Source organism: Bos javanicus, chromosome 26 (genome assembly GCF_032452875.1).
Source record: "Bos javanicus breed banteng chromosome 26, ARS-OSU_banteng_1.0, whole genome shotgun sequence".
In the NCBI taxonomy this organism is placed as follows: domain Eukaryota; kingdom Metazoa; phylum Chordata; class Mammalia; order Artiodactyla; family Bovidae; genus Bos; species Bos javanicus.
Window position 1 is genome coordinate 43,192,550 of NC_083893.1, and position 17,421 is coordinate 43,209,970.

General features: G+C 50.4%; 1 long non-coding RNA gene across 1 annotated transcript; it reads left to right on the top strand.

Annotated features, from left to right (window-relative positions):
- Positions 1–789: 789 nt before the first annotated feature.
- LOC133239525 (uncharacterized) lies at positions 790–11,535 on the top strand. The gene is made up of 3 exons (XR_009733862.1): positions 790–5,088; positions 5,439–5,564; positions 8,232–11,535. It is a non-coding gene; the product is annotated as an uncharacterized LOC133239525 (long non-coding RNA).
- The last annotated feature ends 5,886 nt before the right edge of the window (positions 11,536–17,421 follow it).

The following is a 17,421-nucleotide window of genomic DNA, read 5'->3' on the forward strand; positions in this document are numbered from 1 at the left end:
AACCAAGCATGAGACCCTTCTAGGCAAAAAACACCATGCCCACCCATGAAGCCTGCTCATATCACCTGGGGTGGGGGCTGGTTGAGGCAGTGGGGGTCAACCTACACCACAGACTTTGTAGAAATGGTTCAGAGTTCATGCCAGCTGGCTGGTATATTACCAGCATCGATTTAGCCCAAGGATAGAGAGGGCTGGAGACTGGTCAGTACCACTGAGTCGTCTCACAAAGCTTGCTGCGTGCTTATTGTAAGTTTTAAAATGCAAGTTTCTGAAACATTTAATTTTCCCATTTGCCCTTGGCTGTTTGTGGATTTTGCCTCCGCTGAAATCTGAGGCCCTGAGGAGATCTATTTAAAGCCGCCATCCAAGTTTTGCGGCAGACAAGGGGAGTGTCCGCGTGGAGGTTTACAGAAAAGGGTTTAAAGAGAAGTCTCAGCTCTGATGCCGCCGTCTTGGTTAGCACATATCATCCTTGGAAAGAAACCTCTGGGGGGCTGGGAAGTAAACCTGCTTCTGAGGTTTTTTCCTGAAACCCAGAAAGAAATAAATAGCATCACCCCCAGAAATCCTGCTCAGAAGTTTGATCTTAGCCCAGCAGCCACACAGCAAGGCTGGCCAGCCCACCCACCCACTGACCCCTTGATGGGGGCCTGTCGTGGGCTCAGTAACTACAGGGTTATTTGTAGCCCTTCAGGGCTGGAGTGGCTATAAACCCAACCAGTGCAACTCCCTCAAATTACAGCAGAGGCCCAGAAAGGGTGAGTGACTTGCCTAAAGGCACACAGCAAGTAAGTTACAGAGCAGAGGGCTGAATGAAGCCAGGCTCCCTGCCGGCCCATCCACGCTCTGCTTTCTCCTGCACGGCCCTGCCTTCCTGGGCCTCCGAACTTGAAAGAATCATCCTTGCTGAAGCAGGTTGGGGGCAGCCAAGGCAGAGGTCACTGGGCTACCGAACCATCCTTTACCCCCTGCCTCCGATATGCCCTAATAACACCCCCTGAAGAACCCAGAGGGTGAGGTGTGCAGGAAACCACGAAACTCTTGTTACTTCCTCTTCCTGCTCTGTTTTCTGTGAGAACCAAGTGTGAAATCGAAAACAGCAGCTTTGGAGTCATGGATGGGCAAGATCTCACTGACAGTCTCAGGGACTCTCCCCACCCAGGAGGTGACACCCCAGCCAGCGTCTTGTCACATGTCTGCTGACACAGACAGGGAGCTGACTCCAGCCAGCCGGGCTCTGCCTGCAGCCCCTCAGATACTCCAGCTTGTCATCCGTGTAGATGCCCCGCCCTGGAAGGACGCGACCCTGCGGGTCTGCCCTGCACGGCGTCATCCCAGCGCTGGCCCAGGAGAGGCGTTCCGTTTGTATTTGTCTCGAAACTTCCTCTGCCTGCCCATCTGCTTCTGAGGGGCCTCAGCCTGTGTCTGTCCTTCCTCACGTGTGACGGCCAGGAGCCCGCCCAGCCCTTGAGGGTTGTGTCTGGTGTTGCTGTGTGGGTGCATGTGTGTGAGTGTGTGTCTCTGTGTTGTATGCATATGTGTGTGTCTGCTTGTGTGAGAGTGTGTCTGTGTGAATGAGAGTGTGTGTGTGTGTGTGTGTGTGTGTATGAGCGTGTCTGTGTATATGTGTCTGTCTGTGTCTGAGTGTCTGTGTGGGTGAATGCGGTACATGTGTGTGTTATGTTACATATGTGTGTGTCTGCAAATGTGAGTGTGTGTATATGTGCGTGTTGTGAGTGTTATGTATTGTGTATGTGTGCGTTGCGCATGCATGTGTCTGCGTCTGTATGAATGAGTGTGAATATATGTGCATGAGCATGTCTGTGTGTGTGTGTGTGCATGTATCTGCACACTAGTGTCTGTGTGGGTCTCTGAGTCCCTCCCCGGACATCCTTCGGAGGAGAGCTGGGTGTGGCCTCCTGGTGACAATCACACACGTGTGGAGACTTTGTCTCTGAATCACCGAGCTCAGGCCTTGGTGCCCAGGAGGTGCCCGGCATGACTCAGCCACTACTGTTAGCACAAGGCCATGGTGACTTGAAACCAAGGTCCTCCCTGCTGGATTAGCCATGTCCTGCCGGAAGGGAGATTGCAAAGAGGGGAGGTGGAAAGTCCTTGCTACAGGCTGAATGTTTGTGTCCCCCCAGCTTCACACGTAGGAATTCTAACCCCCAAAGGTGATGTTCTTAGTAAGTGGACTTGGGGGAGGTGACTAGGTCATGAGGGTGGTGCCCTCATGACGGGATTTGTGCCCTAATAAAAGAGACCTCACTGCTCCCCTGCCCCTTCTAGCACGTGAGAGGGGACACCCTGAAAAGGCACAGTCGAGAACCAAGAAGAGGACCCTCACCTGAACATCTTGGACTTGCAGTCTTCAGAGCCGTGAGCAATACATTTCTGTGGTTTATAAGCTCCCCCGGTCAGTGGTTCTCAGGTGGCCCAGTGGTAAAGAATCTGCCTACCAATGCAGGAGACGCGGGTTCAGTCCCTAGGTCAAGAAGGTGCCCTGGAGAAGGAAATGGCAACCCACTCCAGTATTCTTGTCTGGGAAATCCCGTGGACAGAGGAGTCCGTGGGGTCGCAGAGAGTCGGACATGGCTGAGTACGTAACACAGCCAGCGGGTGGTCGTGCCGTGCTCCAGCAGCCTGAGAGGCCAAGGCGGCCCCCCTCCTCCACCTTGCAGCAGCAGGGTTCCTGAGGAGCCTCTGACCCAGAGTTCTGTTCAGAGGAAACCCCAACAGCCCAGGGGATGTGGGGCCACAGCCTATACCACCCCATGAAAAACTCTGTTTTATAGAAGGGGCAAGGACATTGAGTCACCACCCACAGAGTCAGGGCCTAAATAAATATTTTCCATACTTCATCTCATAGCTCTGAGGGGTCAAAGGCAAGTCCGTTCAAAGCTTCAGATCACCACCCATGGCCAGGACCATTTTCACACTGGCCAGTCACTATTAGTAGTCCCAACAAGACCACAGACTAAGCATTAGAGCCCCTGTTTCAGGAACAGAAAGCTTGGAGGAGTTCAGTGACCCCTCCCAGAGACGCAGAGCTCAGCTAGTCTGTCCTAGTTCTGTTCCACTCTAAGACCAGGGCTTTCGTCACTGGGCCCCAGAGGCCACTGCGGGACTTCCTGACACACCACCCAATGAAACAAAACATCCTCAGCTGTCCTTGTGTGTGAAGCAATGCACGTCCAGCTGCCGAGAATCACCACCAAATATCTCCAAATTGGGCAATTAGCAGCGTGATTTGTGAAACGAGGAACAGGATACGCTCTGACCCCTTGAACCTCTTCCCCACTGACCCTCTCTGGTTCCAGCTGAGCTCTCATTTTTTAAGATAAGTGAGAGACAATCTCTTAACCCAGAAGTTCGATGGTCACTACTTCCAGGGGAACCATCTCCACCTGGAGGGTCAAGGTCTCAAAACTGAATTCCCACAAAACGAAAACGGGGCAAACAATCGACTGAGAAAAGTAGGTGTGACCTTCATCACAAAGGGCTGAGGTCCTTCATACGCAGAAGTGACCATGAGTTGGATGACCCAGAGAATAGTGAGCAACATCATGTGAGGGCGATTTATAAAAAAAGAGATACAAGTGGTTGACGAGCGCAGGGGGAAAGTTCAGTCTCAACAGTGAACGATAAAAACAAACTAAAATACTAAGATGCTATTTTTTAAAAATAGATTGGCCAAGACAATACCTAGTCCAGATGAGGAAGCAGAGAAATGGGCCCTCCGTACACTGACCCTGGGTGTTTAAATTGGCACATCTTTCTGAAGGGCAATCTGGCAGCCTTTAAGATGTACATACACTTGACCCCGTAATTATTTTAAGGCTTTATCCCAAGGGACTTGGTTGAGATGTAGGCAGAGCTGAATATACAAAGATAGTCATTGTGTTGATACTTAGAATACTGAAAATTCTGGGGGGAAAATACCCCAAATGGCTAGCAATAAATTGCTGCTCACGAAAATTACAGTAAATCCATATGAAGGGATATAATGCCGCTCTTAGAAATGCCATGGCATCAGAGGCTTTGACCCCAAGTCCAGTGTCCTCCCACCAGAGGTAGCTGCCTCTCAGTCTGACCCTGGAGAGCCTCCTCCTTTTGCGGCTGCAAATCTGCTAGGACAGCAGCAGTCGCTAACACCCCTGAAATGATCCAAGACTCCATGGGCTCGGGTCTGGGAAGGAGAGGGAATGTGGGCCGGGATGTTCCACTGGCATCCGATTTGAAGCCACATGTTTTCAAATATGAGGCTAATTAAATAATTGCATCTTGCATATTTCACTCTTGTTTACTCCATCAGCAGCCCCACCCCGGCCACTTGGAAGTACGCATGTGGTCCATATGAGGAAGAGCCCAAAGCGAAGGCCACAAATTCTGCTTTCCAGCACCTGTCAAGTGTGTGCCCTTGGACCTCTAAGAACACCCAATTCCTGCTCTGAGACCACCCTCCCTTGGCACCTGGCCAATGCAGGGGCTCATCAAGTGGCTGATTGGCCGGTGGCTGGTTTTTCCTCTGCAGTTTCCCTTACCAGCCATTTCACTTCCTTGGGCTCCCGCCAGTTAGAGCAGTGATAGGATCCCAGAAGAGCCAACTCATTGGAAAAGACACTGATGCTTGGAAAGATGGAGGGCAGAAGGAGAAGGGGGTGACAGAGGATGAGATGGTTGGATGGCATCACTGATTCAGTGGACATGAGTTTGAACAAACTCCGGGAAGTAGAGAAGGACAGGGAAGCCTGGCGTGTAGCAGTCCATGGGGTCGCAAAGAGTCAGACACAACTGAGCAACTGAACAACAACTGGATCTCAGAAAGCTAAAGAAGAGAAAAAAAGAAAGCCCAAGTAGTCATTGAAATAAGGGGGTGGGGAAGCACTTACCACTGCACACCCCCCTCGTCACTCTGAGTGAAAGTCGAAGGGGAATTTGACCCAATGATGTGGCAATGGGGTTAATTCCCCAAATCACTCCCCAGTTCTAATAGTCAGTCAAGCACAGACCGAGCTTTTCCTCCAGGCTATGGGGCTCCCTGCATGGACCATCCTGAGCACTTCCACACTCTGCTGCAGGGAGGTAGGTGTCATAGGTCTTCCTTCCTGCCTGTGTAGTCAACCCCCAGAAGGGTCTGTGATGACAGCTCACAGCCACCTCCTTCTCCAAAGAACACATCTTTGCCTGGGAGGCTATGCCTTCCCCTACACCAAGGTCAGTGTTGGACGAAGTCCTTGGTCTGAACCATAGACTGGCCTCCTGCCTCAAAGTCACTCCCAACAGTGAGATACAATACCTGCCTTGGAGCTTCAGTTCAGGCAGAAGTAACACTCTAGCAGAGAACGCATCTTGAACTTAGCTCTGTGCCCAGCCCCATCCACTTCCCTCTCTCTTCTCCTGAGAGCCCTTTTCCAATAAAGCCTCTGTTTCAGGTTCTGCTTCACAGAAGCTAAGGCCAGCTTTTTGGATTCAGCTCTCCTGGCAGTTCTTGAACACTTCATCTGACTGATACACTGTGCCAGATATGGGTAGAAGAAGGTCTGCATCCTTCTGGGAAGGTCTGTTCATTAGATACAGCATCTGAGCTGGTCAGAGTAGAAGGAAACCTCAGTTACCACTTAGCTCTGTTTCCCAGAGTGAGTCCTAAGGTACATTAATCCTATTGTTAGGTAGGAAAACAAGAGACTCTGCCTACTTGTATATATATATGGCATCTTGGCTTAAAAGTTGAAAGGGTCTTTTTACTGCACATAGTCTTTACTATTCAGATAGATTCTGGAAACTTCTGGCAGCATTTCTCAAACTCAGCACTATTGAAATGGGGGCATTAAAGAAAGAAACAACAGGGAACTTCCCTGGGAGTCCAGTGGTAACAACTTTGCCTTCCAATGCAGGGGGTGTGAGTTCGATCCCTGGTCAGGGAGCTAAGGTGACACATATCTTGTGGCCAAAATTACAAAGCATAAAACAGAAGCAATATAGTAACAAATTCAATGAAGACTTTAAAAATGGTCCACATTTTAAAAAATAACAATAACAAGCCTAAAATGGAGCACTTGTGCTAAGCCCACATTACCAAACCAAGACTTAGCATCAAACTTAGAGTTTCAATCTCTCCCAAGAGTGGGATCTTAGACCAGTTAATCTGGAATTATCTGGTCGGCACTAGTGAAGTAACCTGCTTGATACACCCCTGCCATCCCCTTTTAAAGGAAAGTGCTGTTGTTGTTCAGTCACTAAGTTGTGTCTGACCCTGCAACCCCAAGGACTGCAGCACGCCAGGCTACTCGGTCCTTCACTGTTTTCTGGAGCTTGCTTAAACTCATGTTCATTGAGTCAGTGGTGCCATCCAACCATCTCATCCTCTGTCGTCCCCTTCTCCTCCTGCCTTCAATCTTTCCCAGCATCAGGGTCTTTTCCAATGAGTCAGCTCTTCGTGTCAGGTGGCCAAATTATTGGGGCTTCAGCATCAGTCCTTCCAATGAATATTCAGGGTTGATTACCTTTAGGATTGATGGTTGGATCTCCTTGCAGTCTAAGTGACTCTCAAGAGTCTTCTCCAACACCGCAGTTCAAAAGTGTCCTTTCTTCAGCGCTCAGTCTTCTTTATGGTCCGTCCAGCTCTCACATCCGTATGTGACTACAGAAAAACTATAGCTTTGACTCTACGGACCTTTATCAGCAAAGTGATGTTTCAGCTTTTTAATACCCTGTCTAGGTTTGTCATAGCTCTTCTTCCAAGGAGCAAGCATCCTTTAATTGCATGGCTGCAGTCACCGGTGGCAATGATTTTGGAGCCCAAGAAAATTGCCACAGTCCGCTCTGCTAGTAACCGCCTAGCCCTGCCCCTTTCTGCCTATACAAGACTTCCATTTTGTACAGTTCTTCAGAGCTCCTTTCTGTTTACTAGCTGGGACACTGCCTGATTCATGAACTGTTGAACAAAGCTCATAAAAACTTAAAAATGTTCTTAGATGAAATTTTTTTAAGAGGGACTGGATAAATCTTGGCTGAGGAGACTGTATTGGGTGGTGTTAGCAGTAGTTCTGGCTTCTACCTGCTAGATGCCAGCAGCAAACCCCACTATCTCTCATTTATGACAAGTAAGCAAAAGTCTCCAAACCTTTCCACGTGTCCCCTGGGAATAAAACCTCCCAGACTGAGAACTACTGCCCAGGGGAAAAAGCAGGGTCCACTAGGTCCTCTGTCCTTTGTTTTATTGTTTATTTATTATTTATTTATCTCTTGGAACTACAATTCTGCAGAACACAATTTGGGAAAACATCGATGGAAACCAAGTTCCATTTTACAGTTGAGGGAACCAAGGTCCTGAGGGGACAGGGTTTACAAACAACAAAAGCCAAATGAGTCAGTTCAGTTCAGTCGCTCAGTCGCGTCCGACTCTTTGTGATGCCATGGACTGCAGCCCGCCAGGCCTCCCTGTCCATCACCAACTCCCGGAGTTCACTCAAATTCATGTCCATTGAGTCGGTGATGCTATCCAACTATTTTATCCTCTGTCGTCCCCTTCTCCTCCTGCCTTCAATCTTCCCCAGCATCAGGGTCTTTTCAAATGAGTCAGTTCTTCACATCAGGTGGCCAAAGTATTGGAGTTTCAGCTTCAACATCATCCTTCCAATGAACACTCAGGACTGATCTCCTTTAGGATGGACTGGTTGGATCTCCTTGCAGTCCAAGGGACTCTCAAGAGTCTTCTCCAACACCACAGTTCAAAAGCATCAATTCTTCTGTGCTCAGCTTTCTTTATAGTCAGTAGCAAGTCTGATATTCAAGTCCCTGACCCAAGGCCAGGGCATGCTTGTGTTTCCTCAGACAAATGAAACTTCCTGAGGACCCTCCCAGATGGCACAGGATGGAGCTCCCAGAAGGGACCAGTGCAGCATCTGTACACGATGGGTACTGTGCATAAAACAGATGACTAACGAGAACCTACCGTATAGCACAGGGAACAGTATTCAGTGTCCTGTGATGACTTGAATGGGGAGGAAAGCCAAGACAGAGTAGACACACGTGTACACATAGCTGATTCACAAGCTAACACAACATTGTAAAGCAACTCTACTCCAATAACACATTTTTAAAAATTTCTCAGCCCCGTAAAAAGAAAAAGAAAGGACCCAGTGCACCAGGGGACGGTCTTAGCCACGTTTTTTTTCCCATTTTCCCTGTGATCTGATCCTTTTGATCATTTGTTTCATTTCCAGAAATAAGATTGGCTGGTTTGTTTCACTGAGGACCTTTCTGATATATCAGTTCAGTTCAGTTCAGTCACTCAGTCGCGTCCGACTCTTTGCGACCCCATGAATCGCAGCACGCCAGGCCTCCCTGTCCATCACCAACTCTATAATTATGGAGGAATCACGGTGAGCAAATGGGAGAGGCCCCTGGAAAGTTCTGGAACCCAGAGAAAGCAGGGCCATCCAAAGGTATCTATGCCTTTGTCCAGACCTGTTCCGCATGTTAGCCAAACCAAACACACAGCTGTACTTTTATATTGATATTTCAGTCGAGGAGCATCCCACAAGTTTTCAATTATGAGAAAGCTTTAACTCAAATCCCAGGAGGGAAGAAAAAAAAACTCATTAATGCATTCAATCTGGCATCTCTCGCTTCTTGCTAGATTTTGAAAATTGTCATGCATTGTATGGGTTCCCTCCACCCCACCTGCCCCCCAAACCAAGACTGTTCTTTTCAAAAACAGCAGGTTTTTCCCTAACCTACCTTGGAAATGAAGTCCCCGGAAAAGCCAGCCTTTAATTCATTTCACATGCTGAATTATTACAATCGAAAGGCAAAATCTCCACTGTGCAGCTTTAAAAACATCTGTGTTTTTCATCTGACTTTTGGGGATAATTATCCCAGCTCATATTGTGATTGCTAATTACTAAGCTACACTAACCTGCTGAAGGGCTGGGGTAGGGGTGGGGGGTTCTTTTCAAAGCATTTCCACCCCACCCCCACCCCCGAGCATTCAATCATCTGAAAATGGAAACGGAAAATGTAGAAGCACAGGCAGCTTGCTGCGTGTGCTCCTGGGTTGGGCTGATGTCAGGCCCTGCAAGGACCTCACGCCAGGATCCCCAGATCTGAGGCCAGAGGAGGGGGGTACTGGGCATGTGGTGGGGGAGCGTGGGCTTTATTATAACCAGACGCTGGGTGTGGATTTTTATTTTCACAAACAAATAAACAACTGACTTGACTGAGAAGTTTTACTTTTTACAAAAACTAGACCCAACCAGGATTCCAGAAACTCAACAAACCGTATTTTACGCTGAACCAAAAACACAGAGCAATGTGCTTAATATTTTAACATTTTAATTTGAGGCAGTGATATGTCGTTTAACTGACATTTTGGAAAAGTCCCTGATGCTGGGAAAGATTGAGGGCAGAAGGAGAAGAGGGCATCAGAGGATGAGATGGATGGGTGGCATCACCAACTCAATGGACATGAGCTTGGGCAAACTCTGGGAGTTGGTGAGGGACAGGGAGGCTTGGCGTGCTGCCGTCCGTGGGGTCTCAGAGTCGGATATGAGGGGGGTGACTGAACAACAACAACATGTCATTTAGGATGAATATCTTACAAATCCTTTTGAACCAACACCAAGAATTTCTTTGCTAAAAGTGTGGCATTTGATCACAATGAGAACCTTTCTTCATCTACTCCACTGAGTCTTGTGTGGATCCGCATCACATAGGAGGTACTCGGGACAGAGTGCTGGCAAGACAGGCACCGTCCTTGCCTTCACAGAGCTTGGAGTCTGGGTGGGGGGTCCCTTCAGAAAAGAGAGCAGATGATTGTGAGCCAGGCCAAGACGGGCGCTGATGGGGTAAGACAGGCATCTGTGATGCTGGGAGGGACCTCCGGAGCAGAGAGACATGAGGCTGAGGATGAATAAGCCGAATTGCGAGGGTGGATCAGAGCAAGCCCAGGCAGAGAGAGCTCTGGTAAGAGAGAGAAGCATACAAAAGGCCTTTGGTGAGCTTCCAGGGACAGCTGAGACGGTCCACAGAGCAACGGATGCTGTCTTAACGAGCCGTCTTTGCCCCGACAGTGCTGGGGAGCCAGTGAGTGCTCTGGGCAGAGGGAGGGCCAGAGAGTAGCTCCACTGGACATCAACATGAAATTAACTTGACTGGAAGCCTCTACTTCAAGCACGGTGCACCCTGATTCCCACCAGGCTATTTGGGCGCAAGGAAGAGCCAGCCCCACCGTGAATCCCTGCCTTACAGCAGAGACTCCAGACCCAGAGGGGAGCCCCACAGGCAGAGGACAGCCAGACTCTGAACGCCAGCACCTTCTGAGCAGCCCCCGTGCCTCTGTCTCTGGAGGACCCCTCTCTTTAGAGGTCGAAGGGGCCCCTTGTCCTGGGACCAGGAAGCACTATTGATTAACAAGCTGCAAGGGGCCGTGTACTGTTTAGGAGCTTCACATATGTGACGGCAAATAATTTAAAAAATAAAATTATGGATGCTTCCAAGCAGCCTTGCCTTGTCCAACAAAGAAAATGAATCCTTTGTTTGTATGGCTCAGAAATCAATCTTTTGGAGGAAATGCAAATGGGAGAGGCCAAGAGGAAGCAAGATTACTAACTTCCTAGGCAGGGAGGTGGCTGGAGAGGGAAGATGGGGGAGGGGAGCCAATGCCAGCCTGGGGGTCTCCCAGGAGCACCGAAAGGGGAACTTTGGAGAGAGAACGGCTCGCGTGGGAACCGGGGGAGCATGGCCGTGTCCTGTGAGATGAACTTTCTCTGGTGTGACCCAAGAAGCCTTCACCGATGTCTCCTCCACCCTCTCGGGGCCAATCTTGGGTTCTCGTGTGCTTTCCAGGAGCCAGCGTGCAGGCCCTGGGCCCTGGGCCAGTGGGGTGGGGAGAGATGCATTGGAGTTACGCGGTCATTTCTCATTTAATCCTTACAATAAGGCTGTGAAATAAGTGTCATCAATCCCACAGCTCATAGAGGGTGAGAAACTGGCTGTGCTGTTACCCAGCCGCATCTCCAGGTAATGGGAGCCGAGGCGGGCAGAGCTGTTGACCAGGTAAGTAAATGAGGCAATAAACAGGCCCAGGAAGTGGCTGTGGGAAGACCAGCACAGGCCCGGCTGGGCGCTGCTGGCTTCCAGCTGGACAGCAAGCAGTGGAAAGGCAGGTGAAGGCAGGCAGCCCAGACCCATAGTCCAGGGAGAAGGAAAGAGAGCTGCCCACCCCCAACTACCAAGCCTGAGCTCAGGCCCCCAGGGAAGGCTGCACAGACCCCCTCAGACCTGCCCTCCACTCCCAGAGCCTCCGTCTCCTGACCGGTCGGCGCCCCCAGCGGACAACATAGCCAGATTGTGGAACCACAGCCAGCTCCAAGGCACAGGCTGGTAGCACTTTCCAGAGAGCCTGTCGGAGTTTCTGTTGCTTGAGCTCCAGGAGGACTGACCAGCCCCGGGAGCCGCCCTGAGGCCTCAGCAGTGGAACCTCCACCCACCCCCTTGCCAACTTGTGCCCTCACACCTTGAGATGCTCCTGGAGGCTCGGGGGGCAGGGGGTCCCTCAGGGGGCCTCTCAGTCCACACCGAGAAGAAAGAGAAGGGGAAGGCAGCAAACGGGGGTGGGCGAGAGCCCTTCCGTGTCCACCCAGAGAGGGGCAGGCGTGACGGGGTGACGCTGTCACTGTGAGGCTGGCCTCGCTGTCCCCAGAGAAGGGCATCAGGACGCCTGCTTACTCAGAGGTGGAGCCATGGTCAAGCTCTGTCCAGACCCTGCTCTGCCTGCTCCCTTGAATAAGCGACACGGGAGAGGCCCCTGACCCTGAGTTAACTCAGCTCAGGGCTGTTCAGAGGGCTTAGTACCCAGCCAGCATTGAGCATCACAGTGCCACCCTTGTGGTCAGAAGGAGTTGGGAGCCAACGTTCAGAGACCTGCCCCCTAGTGCTGGAGGATTTCTTTCATCTCTCCTCCCAGCAACCTGTGAGGGCAGATTTCTGCCTGATGCTCAGAGTGTTGGTATAATCTGCTGAAGTCGCCCAGCTGGGAGTTGGCAGTGCCAAGATTCAACTCCAAAGGTACCATCTTGCCACCACCTCCTTCCCAGTGCAGAACAGGTGCCCCCAGTGCACTGAACACAGGAGGACTGTGCTAAGTGAAGTGGCAGTTCAGAAGACGCATGAGTCAGCCCATCAGGGAAGGCTTCCTGGAGGAGGCGGCATTGATGGATGCCCAGCAGCTGCATGCAGGCAGGGAGTAGGAATTCCAAAAAAAGGGAAGGAGCTGAGAAAAGCAGCTAGCCAGACCCCAAGTATGGTAGGAACCAGAGGTGGGGCCCAGAGCCCCTGCCCAGGCCATGGGAATTTGAGAAGAAAGGAGGGGTGGGACCTGTAGGGGAGCAGAACTTGCCACCCCAAAACATCTCTCTGGCATGCAGATTATCTCTGATTGAAAGCAAGCAAGGTTCAAAAGACTCAGGAAAAACTGACCTTCCCTGATGGCTCAGAGGGTAAAGCGTCTGCCTGCAATGTGGGAGACCCGGGCTCGATCCCTGGGTCAGAAAAATCCCTGGAGAAAGAAATGGCAACCCACTCCAGTACTCTTGCCTGGAGAATCCCGTGGACGGAGGAGCTTGATAGCCTACAGTCCGTGGGGTCGCAAAGAGTCGGGCACGACTGAACGACTTCACTTTCTTTCTTTTCTTTCTTTCCCCCTAATTGCCTAAAAAAATTTAGATGGAAGGCTTGTTCCTAGAACAGAGTCATCACCAGAGACATCTGCAAAGAACATGGGCTGATGTGGTGGGGAACGGGGCCCAGAGATCAGCGTCCGCTCTGTGTCCATTGTCTCTGCAGGGCCACCAAACATTTATCAAACATTTGTTTTTCTATCTCCAGGTGAATCACCTTTCTCCCCTTTGAAGTCCCCAGCATTATCCGCAACATCTTTTATCTTTAGCTGAAGATGGAATTTAAAGAGATGGTTGCAGCCATCTTAGTGACTTACTCAGTTTTCCTGGGTCTCTTCCATGTTATTAAACTTTTTTGTGATTTTCTCCTCTTAACTCTGGCTCATGTCAATTTCATTCTTAGACCTGCCAGGAGAACCTAGTACAGCAGAGGACCAGCAGGAGCAGCGATGGAAGCCCTACAGAGGGCCTGGAGCGGCTGGGAAGACGCTGAAGGGCACTGACGGAGCGGGCTGGGCCCATGCAGTGGGAAGCCGCCTCCACACACCCTTACAGCTCCTGACAGTAGCAAAGGCCCTTCTCCCGAGTGACAGAGGGAGACTCCTCTCGAGGGCTTGTGCCAACACCACCACTCCAGCCAGGGACGCCCACAGGGCCAGCCCCCTGCCTGGCCGGCTGGCCGCAACCCAGCGGTACCTGGGGACAAGGGTACTCAGAGCCAGGCAGTCACTCAGCTCCCACCAGGATCTTCTCCTTCCCCTTCTCTCCTCTTCCTAAAGTCTAGTTTTCCAAAGGAATCACCAAAGATCCAGGCCTGCCTCTGCTCCAGATGTGGGTCAGAAGAGAGATAGAGCAAGGGGTCTATCTTTCCCCCGATTGGAGAACCTCTGAAAGCCCTGCAGTCCGGCGACTCTGGCCTGGCTCCTCACCCCAGCCTTGTCCCCTTGGCCCCAAATGTTTGCTTTCCAGAGCAGAGTGTTTTGCTCATTTGCTTCCTGTGGGATTTCTGATACGGGTTAAACAGGAACGTCCAACTCAGCAGCTTGAAAACCTTGAGAGCTGGAAGAGACGTCTGGTCAACAAACTCCATTCAGGCCCCTCTGTCCCCAGGTGTCTGTGCCATAGGACTGGTTTGCAGATGTCTAGAGGCTTTAATGAGCCACTCCCTGCAGGGGATGCTGAGGTTTGAGCCCCCTATGCTACGACGAAGCACAGCCCCTGGGAGATGCCCGTCCATATTCAGTCTCTGAGAAGTAACATTCACCAATTTTATAGCAGAGGAGACTGAGGCCAAGAGGGATGAAGCAGCAGCTAGAATAACGCAAGGTTCAAAGACTGCTTGTCTGTGGACTTCCCCGTGGTCCAGTGGTTAAGAATCAGGAGATGCAATGCAGGAGATGTGGGTTCAATCCCTGGTCTGAGAACGAAGATCCCACATCCCACGTGTCACAACGAAGACTTGGCATAGTGTTGTAAATAAATACATAAGTATTAAAAAAATTTCCACCCCTAAGAATTAAAAAATAAAAAGTCTGCCTATCCGGGTCCTACTCTGCACCCCACCCTCAACCTCCCATCCACCCCACAGACCCTGTGCTGAGTTCCCTTTCTGGGCAGGAACAGTGGCGCCTTAGCCCAGTATTTCTGGCCATGGAGGGCATAGTCTGTGTCCCTGAGGGTCGAAAGTTCACGTTCCATTCATCCCTGAGTGACCGGTCGTGCTCACCTGGGGCCAGGCTGTGATGAGAGCCCAGATGTGGTTCCCACCCCGTGGGTTGACCTGTGAGAGGAACAGTGACAGTTGGGGCGCAGGGACAGAATGGAGAGGAGCTCAAACCTCTTCATCAAAGTAGGAGCATCCCCCTGGGACGACACAGCTCCAGTGAGCGCATGGGATCCTGTCCCAGAGCCCGCGAGGAGCGTCCTTATCACAGCCCCCCAGAATAGCCATCCTGGCTATTCCATCCCGCCAGGGCACTGACCGCCCAGGCTGAGTCTCCCCAGTCCTCCGATGTAGGTGACTGGGGCCCCCGCTGCCCAGGAAAGGGAGCAGCGGGATGAACAGAGGGTGGACACCCGTGACACCCCTAACTCTTCATTTCAGAAGCACTTTCCTCCGGGGCTGGGGCAAACCACACTTCCTTCACACCCAGGGAGAAATTACAGAGCTTTCACCACATTGCACAGTTTTAAGTGCCATTTCTAAAAATAGAGCTGGGTTCCTGTTTTTAGCTTTCATATTATAAGTCCCATATTACATGCTGTTTTGCATGCAAGTTGGGAGGGGGCTGTGCCAGAGTCAAGAGAGACCCTGGAGTCCAGGGACCAGGAACACACACTTTGGGAAACTCGGAGGCAAGGCTGGAGTCGTCCACACACCCACAGGATCCAACAGGGCTGACCCCGCTCTGTGAATGGGTCACCTGGGTTGTCCAGGTGGACATGGCTGGGGGTCACGTGGATAAAGTCCTTAATGGCACCCAGAGGAGTCCTTTCACCAGACCCTTATAAAACATTATTATAACTAAGGAGCATTGCTTGATTTGGTACTTACTACAACTGTTGGCACACCCACGATCTCCATTTCTCAGGAGAGGCTTAGAGGATGAGGTTACTTGTCTGGAGTGCAGCAGGCACCCAAACACCAGACCAGTGGCTCCCAAGCCCACCTGGTGATCACCACCCCATTAGACTTGTGTTGACTGAAAAAAAAAGGCACAAGATGAGAGCTGTGGGTTCAGTTTTATTGGGGATTTACTTAGGACTATTGCCTGGGAGACAGCCTCTCAGATAGCTCTGAGGAACTGCTCCAAAGAGGCCAATAAATATATGATTTTTTAAAAAATGTTTGAAGTCTAGTTTTTGATTTGGGGGCTTCCCTGGTAGCTCAGTGGTAAAGAATCTGCCTGTCAATGCAGGAGACATGGGTTCAATCCCTGATCCAGAAAGATCCCCTGGAGAAGAAAATGGCAATCCACTCAGGTATTCTTTTTTTGCTTGTTTCTTTGTTTGTTCTGCATTTATTTATTTATTTTTAATCGAAGGATAATTGCTTTATAGTATTGCTTTGGTTTCTACCAAACATCAGCCTGAATCAGCCATAGGTTTGCCCATGTCCCCTCCCACTTAAACTTCCCTCCCACCTTCCTCCCCATGGCACTTCTCTAGGTTGTTATCCAGCCGGGGTTTGAGTTCCCTGAGTCATACAGCAAATTGCCATTGGCTATCTGTTCACGTTTGGTAATGCACGTTTCCATGTTAACCTCTTCACACCTCCCATCCTCTTGTTCTTCCCCCCACCCCAGCCGCGTCCGTACGTCTGCTCGCAACGTCTGTGTCTCCATGCTGCTCTACAGATGGTTTCGTCAGTACCATCTTTCTAGATCCTGTCTACATGTGTTAGTATATGATAGTTGCTTTTCTCTTTCTGTATGCTTGCCTGGGAAATCCTCTGGACAAAGCCTGGCAGGTTGCAGTCCACAGAGTCGCAAAAGAGTCAGACACAACTTAGCGACTAAACCACAGCATAATAGTGTTCATTTCTGCTGTGTACCTAAGTGACACATGTATGTATTCTTTTACAGACTATATGGCTTTGGTGAGGAGGGTACATGGAGTTGAGCACACATCTTGGTAGAGGCTTGCTGCTAGACATGAGGACCAGATGTCTCTGTTAAGGATGTTAGTGCTTTTCTAGGTATGGGAGGATGCAAGAAACTGGGTTCATAAAATTTTCCCTAAAAATATCTCACCATCTGAAGGCCTGTTCAACCAGTTTTTCCAAGAGCACAGAATGCTTCATTCCTGCTCTCCACCCTGGAGTCCTTTCCAGGATGTGTTGAAGGTCAGCAACTGCAGTGGCTAATGACTTAATCCTTGAAGAACCAGATGGTGAGCGACATTCTTTGGCTGGCACTGGGAACATGATGCATGCATCTCCCAAGGGCACAGAAATACATCATGACCATCGGATACAGACACAACCCCCACAGCCCTGACCAAGTACCCTCCTGGCCTTAAGCTGGGGCAGACACTTCTCTGTGTCATTTCATGGATTCTTTTCTGCACTCCATACTTCTGTTTCCTGCATTCCTTGTGTCAGGGTGTTGCAGGAAGGGGGACCCCTTCCAGGGCCTGAGAGTGGGCTCTTGTTTAACACTCAGAGATAAATTGTTCAAGGAGACACAAAGCAAGAGACTTTATTGGGAAGGAGCATCTGGGTGGAGAGCAGTAGGGTAAGGAGACCCAGGAGGACTGCTCTGCCACATGGTTCACAGCCTCGGGTTTTACGGTGATGGGGTTAGTTTCCAGGTTGCCCCTGGCCAATCACTCTGACTCAGAGTCCTTCCTGGAGGCATGTGTATCACTCAGCCAAGATGGATTTCAGTGAGAAGGATTCTGGGAGTTTGGTAGGAACATATGAATTGGCATGCCCTCTCTCCTTTTGACCTTTCCTGAATTCTTCCCGTGGGTGGTAGCTTGTTAGTTCCCAGTTCCTTACCAGAACCTCCAGTTGTAAGATAAGTCAAGCAAGTGGTTACTATCAGGTCTGGCCAGGGCAAGCAGTTTTGGTCAGTGTTTCTGCTAACAACTGCAGTAATTTCCTGGCATCCGGTTTGCACACGGATGTCGAAGACTTCCCAGATGATGTGGGTTATCCTCCAGGGCCCTGGTTCTCAGTGTTTCTGTAACTCAGGTTCTCCTGATCTGGTTCCTGCTTCCACTTCCTGGAACC